Consider the following 9,799-nt stretch of genomic DNA (forward strand, 5'->3'; position numbering starts at 1 on the left):
ATGGCAACAGAAGGAAACAACATGATCAAATATCCAGGTCTAAATAGTAAACTAGAATGGGTGGGGCCTGTCTACACACACACTCTGTAGTTACAAACACACCTGTTGGTTAAGATAGTCTCCACATTTAAACTAGTTAAGATGTACACAATATAACTGCAGCTCACACACTTAATCATACAAATCGACACAAATAAAGCCTTTCATTCCGTCACACAAACTATTAGTGCAAAGGTGAGCTGACAACTGTGCTCAGGTGAATATTTATGATGTGCAAATGTGGATGATAATGGAATGTACAAAGGGGGAGAGCACCCGGCCATCCCCACGCCAGAACCCCCACCGGGCAGCAGCAGCCTGGACCCCTCGACACCCGCTATGGAACCGCGGAGAGAATCCGCCCGTAGGGTAATCCCGCCAAACACCCAGACCAGGGCACGCGGGACCGCCACAGAGGCCCCCCACACTCAAGAGCAGGAAGGCACAGGAACACAGAGAGTACAGGCCCCAGGCCAGCCAGAGGAGCAGCCCCCCCACCGTGGGAGGAGGGCCAGAGCGAGGTAGTTGTTTCTGGTTTGAGTGGACGCTGGCATGACTGTTGCCGCATCTCTCCGGCTGAAGTAACTTTTTTCACATGCTTTTACTCCAGATTTTGCCGTGGACATTTTTTTGTGGATTTCTGCCCTGGGAAACTGAGGCTTATTTATTTTTATTTAAATTTATTGTGCTCTGTTTTTATGTCTATTTATTCTGTTTTATGTATAGTGTCCTTGAGTGTCATGAAAGGTGCTTGAAATAAAATGTATTATTATTATATTATTTAAGACTGTCTCTTACACCATCACCCTGCCACACCATCCGCTTATCTTGGGAGGGTATTCAGCCCTCTGTGCTTTGATAAACTCTTACCTGTACTTAGATTCCTTGTTTTTTCCCTCCGCTCTACAGTCAAAAACCTCCAGACTGAGCTTTTTTCACTCAAGCAGTCACCCTACTTAACACCCATTAACACAAGCACACCACATAGATTCTGTACCCTAGTTGGAATCAGACTTTTTCCTTGTTACTTCTTACTTTACTCTTTTTTTATATGTTACCTCTCAAAAACTTCCGGTTCCGGGGCACGAGCAGACGTGTGTCTCCAGCTCTCCTCAACTCTTCGGCTTTTAAAGTTTTTTAAAGTTCCCCACAAGCGACTTTAATCACCGAGCTGCAGCAACAACTACCGCAATGAGGAGAGTTGAACATGGCACAGAAGAAAAATCTTGAAGCCGATCTGGCAGAGCTCAAAGTCGCGTTAGCCGACATACAATCTAAGCTAACCCCGGCAGTTCTCTCTGAATTTAAGCTAGCAGCTCTGCTGGAACTTCAAGCTAAGCTATCACCGCTGCTACAACTCCTGGAAGATTTCCGTCAAGAAAAAGCACGTAACGAACAACAAGATAATCGCCAAGATCTCCTGGAGAGGAGGATGCATGACATGGATCAACAAGCACGGATGAATAATGTGATTCTCGCGGGACTTCAACTACAACCCTGGGTGCGGCCTGGTGCTACCAGCGCTAGCATGGAAGCTAACGGAGCTGTGACAGATGCTAACGTGACCGTGGAGAATCAAGTTGGAGAATTTCTTGCGTCTAAAGGGATTTCCTTGGACCTAAATACACTGAAAAAAGTAAACCTTTGCTGTCATCAGTTTAATGGGTTTTTCCTCATTATATTAATCTGAAAATATTAATTTACTCTTTTAAAAGTAATCTTTTTGAGTTATGCTATGTATCTGTCACAATGTTTACTTTACCATAACGTAAATGATAGCAGGTCACCAAAGTAGATTTTTTTTACATTTCATGAAACCAACATTATTAGGTTGAATTGGATGTGGGCATGCGCACTATGAAAAATTATTTTTGGCGGGCCGTAGCCTACTTCGGCCATTTTCTGAACGGCTGTGTCAGACCTGGACTGCTACTCAGAGCGGCAAGTTGCCGAGGTAAGTAAAACATATACAATAAAACAATATTTTTTGCTTCAATTTAGTATTTTTTATCCTTGTACATTCACACGATAATTTCCTTTACTGCCTGGGCATTCTCAGATGACTTGTTATTTTATTAGGGCACCTGATTGACCAGTTTCTAACTTGAACAACTTGCAATAAAGAAAAAAAAAGATTAGAAAGAACCTGTTGAAAAAAGGTACCTGTGCAAGAATAGTATTTCTGACAAATAGAATTAATGATAACTGTATTTCCTCTATAGAGTCTTTGGGATTTTGGCTTTCTGAGACCAGCAGGTAGGGCCTATTTGGGAGGAATTACTCAGTCCAGCAAATAATCAAAGGTAGCCCAGCTGAACCATGCTGATATCTCGCCATCAATAAATGCTGGTTAGACACCAGGCACATCCCTATTGTCCTGTGATTGACCGGCAAAAGCAGAAATGCTTCAGGTGGTGAGAGTTAGCAGCGCAGGAAAGGCTAACCCTCCAGGTCTGAGGGGCCCATTAACCAGGGAGCTAGCAAGGCTAGAGGCTAGAACCTCACAACGGAGTGTTTAGTCTGGCTTTGTGTTTGGCTGAAATTTTGATAAAGGCTCAGTATTTTTTTTTTTTTTAAACTTTAATTTTTATTTGGATTTTGGAACAATAACAATGTAAACAAAACGCACACACAAAGTAAGGGAAAAAAAAAAAAGAGAAAAAAAAGGGCAGACCTCAACACCAAAAGGTTAGAGCAACTAGAGTTAACATTGACATTGTTTGTTCATATATACACTTAGTGCCCTCCTTGTGTCTAGTTAATGAATTAAAAAGAAACAAAAAAAAAAGAAAAAAAACCCAGATAAGTCAACAGGTACACACAAGGTTTAACATCTCTATATATTGTTCTGACTTATGTAGTCAGTCCAGCTTTCCCAGTATGTAAAAAAAGAGTTTGTTTTAAGTCTTAAAGTAAAGGTTAGTCTCTCCATAAGATATATATCTTTAACAATTATCGTCCAGTCTGATGGGGTGGGGGGATCCTTGCTCAGCCATTTCCGGGTAATGGCCTTTCTTGCCCCAGCCAACAAGATTAAACAGAGGTATTTTTTAGAGTGCTGTACATCCTGGGGTAGGTTGCCCAGGTAGATAACAGTAAAGTCATTTGGTAAACCTAATCCGGTTATATTATTTATTGTTCTAATCACCTCTGACCAATAGGGTCTGATTTTATCACAGTTCCAAAACACGTGAAAAGGTCCTGCCCTTTTATTTCCACAATCCCGCCAACATCGAGCTTCATCTGGTTTGTTTTGATGCTTACTTGATATGTTTGGGGTAATAAAAAAGCGAATTATGTTTTTCCACGTGAACTCTCTCCACATACTGGAACAAGAGGTAGTCATTGCATTCTTGCAAATGTTGAGCCAGTCATCGTCTGATATTACCACTTCAGCCTCTTTTTCCCATCTGACTTTAACACATGTTGTAGAAAGGTTTCTTGTTATCTGTAGGGAGGAATACAGTCTAGATATCTGTTTTTTAATTGTGTTACCTTTACTTGAGTCAACTAAAATCTTAATCAGATCAATTTCCTCCTGTTTTTTGTTTGTTGGTTTAATATGTTTGTCAAAGTAATCTCTGAGTTGAAGGAATCTAAAAAAATCTTGTTTTCCCAAACCATATGTTTCTTGTAGCTGTTTGTAACTTTTAAGTATGTTTTTTTCTGAAATTTTCCAGTAACCTGTAATACCTTTGTGTAACCACTGTTTAAACCCCTTGTCTATGTTTGCAGGTATAAATTCTGTATCATAGACTGGCCATCGTAGAATTCTAGCACCCTTCTCTATATTTTTATCCTTAAGTATTTTGAACCATGTTTCTAAGGGCAGAGATATCCAGGTAGGTAATTGTTGCATGCTTAAATGTTTCTTCAAGAGAGGATAATCTCCAAGCAGGGATTGCAGAGGTGTGTTAAAAAAGGATTGATCCATTTCTCTCCATTCAAAGGCTCAGTATTAACAAATATTTCATATTGATTTTCCCACTTGGGGACACAATGTGTTTTAGAACATTAGCTAACAGCTGATATAGGAAATCTGACCAATCAGGCTTTCACCCTGTGTGGGAAATGCCTCCCTTGTCATAATACACTTTTGAGGGAAAATATAGTTAAGAAAAGTAAAAATAGATGGAGATTCAAATAAGTAAATGTGGTAATAATTATGATATCCAATTATTCATTCCCAAGTGGTTAGTTTTACTTATTTATTTTTTCATTATTTTCTGTTTTATCCATTCATTTATTAATGTAAATATTGTCAGTTGTACCAAAGAAAATTCCTCTATAGAGGTCTACAGTGTTTTAGTTATCCTAGTTTTTTTTTTTTGTTTTCTTTTTCTGCAGGATGTGCCAGACAGTGATGTTCTGCTTGAATCCATGGCAATCTTTGTCATTGGGAGAGAGGATCCTTTTTCTCCACCAACAGATATCAAGATAGTCCTCGATGGAAAACAGGTCCTGAGTGCAGTGCCCTCTGTTGCAACAGCGATTGCCACGTCCTTTGAACTCAGTTATGCACCCGACCTAAAATATCCCAAAAAGCTGAAGTACACTTTTGAATTCATTCAAAAAGTTCTCATGGAGCTTGGTGGAAAAAAAATGTCGCCAAGAGTTTACAGACTGAGCACCCAGCTTCAGTTCAGTGGTTGAGTTCAACTTTCTTATCGGATTTGTATATTTCAGTTGGTGCTTAAAAAAAAACGACTAGAAAAATGTTTTGATGTTTGTGTTTATAGTATTAACATGTGTCCCTGTTAGACCCTGGGTCTATCAGCATGACTGCTGATAACCTGGGAAGTGGTTTTATTTCCTGTTAAATGTTTGTTTTTCAAAACTGAAAAGAGGAAGGACCTTGAAAGTAAAACAAGTGTCACTTTTTGTGTTGGAATATTGTTTTGTGTGCAATTTTTCAGAAATGTCTTGAAAGGAAAAGGAAACTTGCAGATTTTGTATTGCATTCACCTTTTAAAATTTTAGTCCATCCTAGCAGACTGTGGGCCCCATATGGTTTACCTTTGGGCTGAATTGTTGGCCCCAGGTGGGTCTGTCAGCGGGTTCCCTGGTGGCCCCATCTGTGTTTGCCCACACTGCCTTAGGTGGAGCCTCAGTAGTCTGGCCGCTGTGCAGCAGAACTCACTACTCACTACCGGGCGACTGGTTAGCGTAGAGACCCAGACTACTATGAAAAAATATTAGGTGTGACAGATTACTTAAATTTTTTTAAGTTTAGCCAAGGTTATATTTTTTTCAGTCTACTGTTGAGGTCTGTCTTCCGCTTCCTCGGAGAAAGAATACGGATGAACTAGCGAGCGATCCAGATCAGGTTTGTGAATCGAAAGCACAAGATAGCTCTGATGAAACAACGCAAACACCTGAAGGAGTCTAATGTGTATCTTAATGAACATCTTTCTAAATATCACGCTGATCTGGCGAAGCACACAAGAATATTACGCAAAAAGAAACAGATTCACAGTACGTGGATTCTGATCTCCAGAATCTTTGTAAAACCACTTGGACCACCGGACCTTACGAAGCCTCTGAAAATAAAATCCATGAAAGACTTTGAAAACTGTGGGATTTCACATGTCTGACCCTTTAATTCAAGCAAAATGTGATTTGTGAACTCAAAAAACCGCTGAAGGTGAACTCTGACCCGATTCTGAGCTGCTGAGGCCTTCACAGTCTCTCAGTCATAACAATGAAGAACGATTACGTGGCCTTAAACTTGTATCTCATTGTCACCTTCACACACTGTGTTTACCTCTGATCATGGCAGTTGCTTTTATGCATAGAACAAAAAGTATTAAACCAGTAGAACTATAAACTCACTGTGATTGTCAAATAGATAAAAAAAATGTAAAAAATGATTTTGTTGGAGAAAGACATTTTCTGTTTCCCCAAAGGTCATGCATGATGGGAAGCAGGGGATGCAGTTTTTTTTTCCCCATAAAACACTATCGTGAAGCTTTGATGAGTTTGTTGAGAATTGAGAAAGTGTGAGTGGCTAAAGCTGCGTTCACACCAAACACGATTTGCGTGGCATAGGCGGCCAGACAGGATCTGAGGTCCTGCGGCTCGATTTGAGCGACGGACGCGGCGGCCTTGAAGCTCTGCGATTTGGGCAGCCTGGCCAGAGTTCAAGCATCTAAACTTTGATTAGGTCACATGGCGCCTCAACCAAATAGAGGCTTAACTTTGTGTTTGTGATGTTTTCATTGACAGCAGTTCCATACACCCAACATGTGGATCGGTCCAATAGTTCTCCTCCTTCACTTCCAACCATTTTCTTAACCCGCTGTTTCCCTTTAGGGGCAGCGGGGTTTCTGGAGCCCGACTGGCTACTGTCGGGCGAAGGCGGGTATACCCTCCTAGACAGTCTGTTGCAGGCTCATGGAGCTGGAACAATCAAGCTCGCTATGCTGGTTCCTGGGAGGCGTGCCTGTGGCCAGAAAGAGAGCTGCTGCAGCATTGAGGAGGCAGCCTGATCGGCCAGATATTTTTCTTATTTTCATAGAGACAATAATAATAAAGTTCCCCTCATTTTATTATTGCTTTTATTTGATTTTTTTTACCCCTCGGTTTGTTTCAGGACAGCAACTCCGTCAGAGAGAGACAGAAATACTGCGGAAGCATCTGTCATCCAGACGCAGCTGGAATGAAACTCACTGTATCAGGAGAATCTCTTAATGTGTCAGGGCAGGTCACGAGACCAACCAAAAATGACAGACCCAGGAGTGGATGAAGTTCAGTCATTTATTGCTGAAGGATGATGAGATGGAAACAGGCAGGGTGCAGTAACGCCGCCAGACACCAGGGAGTGCTGAAGCCGCAGATGAGGGCGCCGTCGGAGAGCAGAGCAGAATGAGTGGAGAGGAAGAGTCTTTAGTTTGTGGAAGTTTGTAGCGGTCTTGAGTGGGGTAATCCGTCAAGAAGAGATCTTTGCAGCAACAGGATCTTTGGACAGGCTTTGAGCAGGTCTTGCAGCGTGGAGGAAGCAGGAATCCAATTCCAGCGGAGTAGCAGCGTTGTCGCGGGAACACAGCGTGAATGCACGGGACGTGAAGGCAGGCAGGTAAGCAGGCAGAGAGCTTGAATTCCTGAACCATGAGACAGGAGCGGTTAGCAGACTGTGACGCTTAGAGCTGGTAGTCGGGCTGAATAGCGAGACGTTCCTGCAGTGATAGGAGCAGGGAGACAGAGATATATAGGAGGACAGACAGGTGCAGCTGATCAACCTGATGAGCAGTAGCGGTGGGAGGAGCGGAGGCAGGGGCTGCCGTGACAAAATGATCTTATGAATCCAGACATGGATATACTGTATGATAACAGATAACAGATAACAGATTTGTTGAACTGCTCAAATAAAAAATCTTAATCTCTAAACATCATCTGTGTCATCCATGCATTGAAAATGAGATAAACACAGCGCTCCATGTAGCGATCAGGCGGAAAACATTTGGTTGTAGCTCCTCCCACACGCAGCCACCGCAACAAGCTCAGATACACATTTTTCGACAGGCGGCAAGCAGAGAATTTGCCCCACGGCGAAAAAGAGAATTTGGCACGCAAATAGCATTTGGTATGAATGCCGCTTCATGGGTGTTAGTTTCAACGTGTATAAATATCAATGTTGTCAAGATAAAGGGATAAGAGTTCAAACCACAAATTTATAAACTAAAAACTCCCAGCAACATGTAACACCAGACTCAAGGTACAGATGTGTGCAGGAATCAAGTTTAAAATTGTGATTTGTAGTTAAAAACTTCTAATACTAATATAGAAATATCAATCATGGAGCAAAAAATACAACTATTATTATTATTATTATTGTTACAAAGCAAAGTAGATTTCAAGTGGAGAGCAAGTCCTAAAGGAATGAAGTTGAGCTTTTGTTAAAGTTAGAGGTAGATGATCACTTCTCATTTCAAGAAAAATTACAGTTTTGACTAATTAAACACCTGCAGCTGAATTTCCAGAACAGTCTAATTAGGGAACCGATTGTCAGAGGAAGACTGTCAATTATAGTTGGCTTTCAGAGTTCACCCTCAAGCACTTTAGCACATTTGCAAAAATCAAAGTTGTCAGTTTGGTTAATAAAGCTCTTGTCTGTGTAATACAGAAGATTGATATTTATTGGAAAATTGTGGGAAATGGCTTCTTTTTAGTCAGGGAAAAAACAGGTTTTATGGAAGAGAGTAAGTTACAAGAAATGACCCACGATGTAAATCCTGATTCATCAATACTTGATGAGACTTTTTAAGTCAAGAGCTTTGGACCACAATTGGATGTTTTTATGCTAAAAAAATTAAACAAACTGCAGTGTTAGAAAATATGAGATGATTGATTCTGTCTGCAGCTTTGAAGAAATTTTTATACAGAATTTCAACTGAAGTTCTGCCACATACATGATAATGCCTCCAGATATCTGATTCCATCTGCTAAACACACAAGACTTGTACAGGATTCTCGTCAGAAAACTTGGAAAACATTGGTCAGGAACACAGAATTCATTTGCAGAAGCAACTTTTTAAAAATGCCTGAAAATGAACAAAGAACGTCTTCCTGAACTTGAAATTCAAAGGTAAAACAAGAAAGACAATTTGGGAGGTCCTAATGAGCTGTCGTGTTTTTACACAAACAAAAGAAAGGAAACGTAAAGTGAATTTCCAGGGAGTTGGTCACAGAGAATCCAAGGCAGCGACATCCGAGGCTGGCAGAAGATTGGAAAAATAATTGGGACAAAATGCAGACTACCGCACAATGTATGAAGAATATTTTCAGCTGGGATTTTGGTTTATTTCAAGCCAATTTCAGGGTTACAGTTATACCTGTTGTTTTGGCTTTCTCTGCATTACAGTTTGCATTGAGTTGTAATGCATGGTGAACACAAAGGTCCCCTGACAATGAAAGACAGAGAACAACATTAGAACTAAAAGTGTGTGTGTGTGTATACGTTGTGATTGTATGTTTATTTTCATCTCTACAGTCTATTTAGAGCAGGGATCAGCAACGTTTATGACATGAAGGGCCAATTCAAAATGTTCTCCTGTGCCATCACCAACTGTAATGCAAACTCTGTTGTTGTTCTCTTTTTGTATGAATGTGTGTGTGAATGTGTGTGTGAATGGGAGAATGGGTCTGTGACTGTGAAGCACTTTGGGCCCTTGAAGGTAGAAAGCGCTATACGCCATTTACCATTTGTTCTCTTTTTGTATTATCCTGTCAGGGATCACCACAGTTAATCAATACATGAAAATAAAAAATACAATGAAAAAATACGAGAACATTTTCAATATGGTAAATGGTAAATGGCGTACACTTGTGTAGCGCTTTCTACCCTCCTCCCAGGGCCCAAAGCGCTTCACAGTAACAGACCCATTCACCCATTCACACACACATTCACACACTGGTGGTGGCTCCGCACCGAACACTGGCGCCAACCTCCCACCAGAGGCAATTCGGGGTTCAGTGTCTTGCCCACGGACACTTCGACACATGGGCGAGCAAGACGGGAGTCGAACTCGCTCACTTCTGATCAGGAGTCGACCGCCCTACCACTGCACCACGGCCGCCCCAATATATCTGAAAAAAAATTAATTCACAAACAGCAGTTCAAATACCTTTTTTGTTTTTATTTTTTTACTTTTTATTTTTATTTTTTATTTTTTTTCTCTTTTTCTTAACTTGTCCTGTCCAACAGCTGAGCCAACAGATGTGGGCTGAGAGCTTCTTGTGTTGGGCAGATTTTACTGTCACA

At 41.0% G+C, this 9,799-nt stretch overlaps 1 protein-coding gene across 2 annotated transcripts in view; it reads left to right on the forward strand.

Annotated features, from left to right (window-relative positions):
* Window positions 1-6,793: 6,793 nt before the first annotated feature.
* Window positions 6,794-9,799, forward strand: part of lrpap1 (low density lipoprotein receptor-related protein associated protein 1) — a gene marked incomplete at its 5' end in the record, with an annotated part of 83,605 nt that continues 80,599 nt past the window's right edge. For both annotated transcript variants that reach the window (XM_036211206.1, XM_024262164.2), the window contains 1 exon segment: window positions 6,794-7,114.

Source organism: Oryzias melastigma, linkage group LG1, assembly GCF_002922805.2.
Source record: "Oryzias melastigma strain HK-1 linkage group LG1, ASM292280v2, whole genome shotgun sequence".
NCBI lineage: Eukaryota > Metazoa > Chordata > Actinopteri > Beloniformes > Adrianichthyidae > Oryzias > Oryzias melastigma.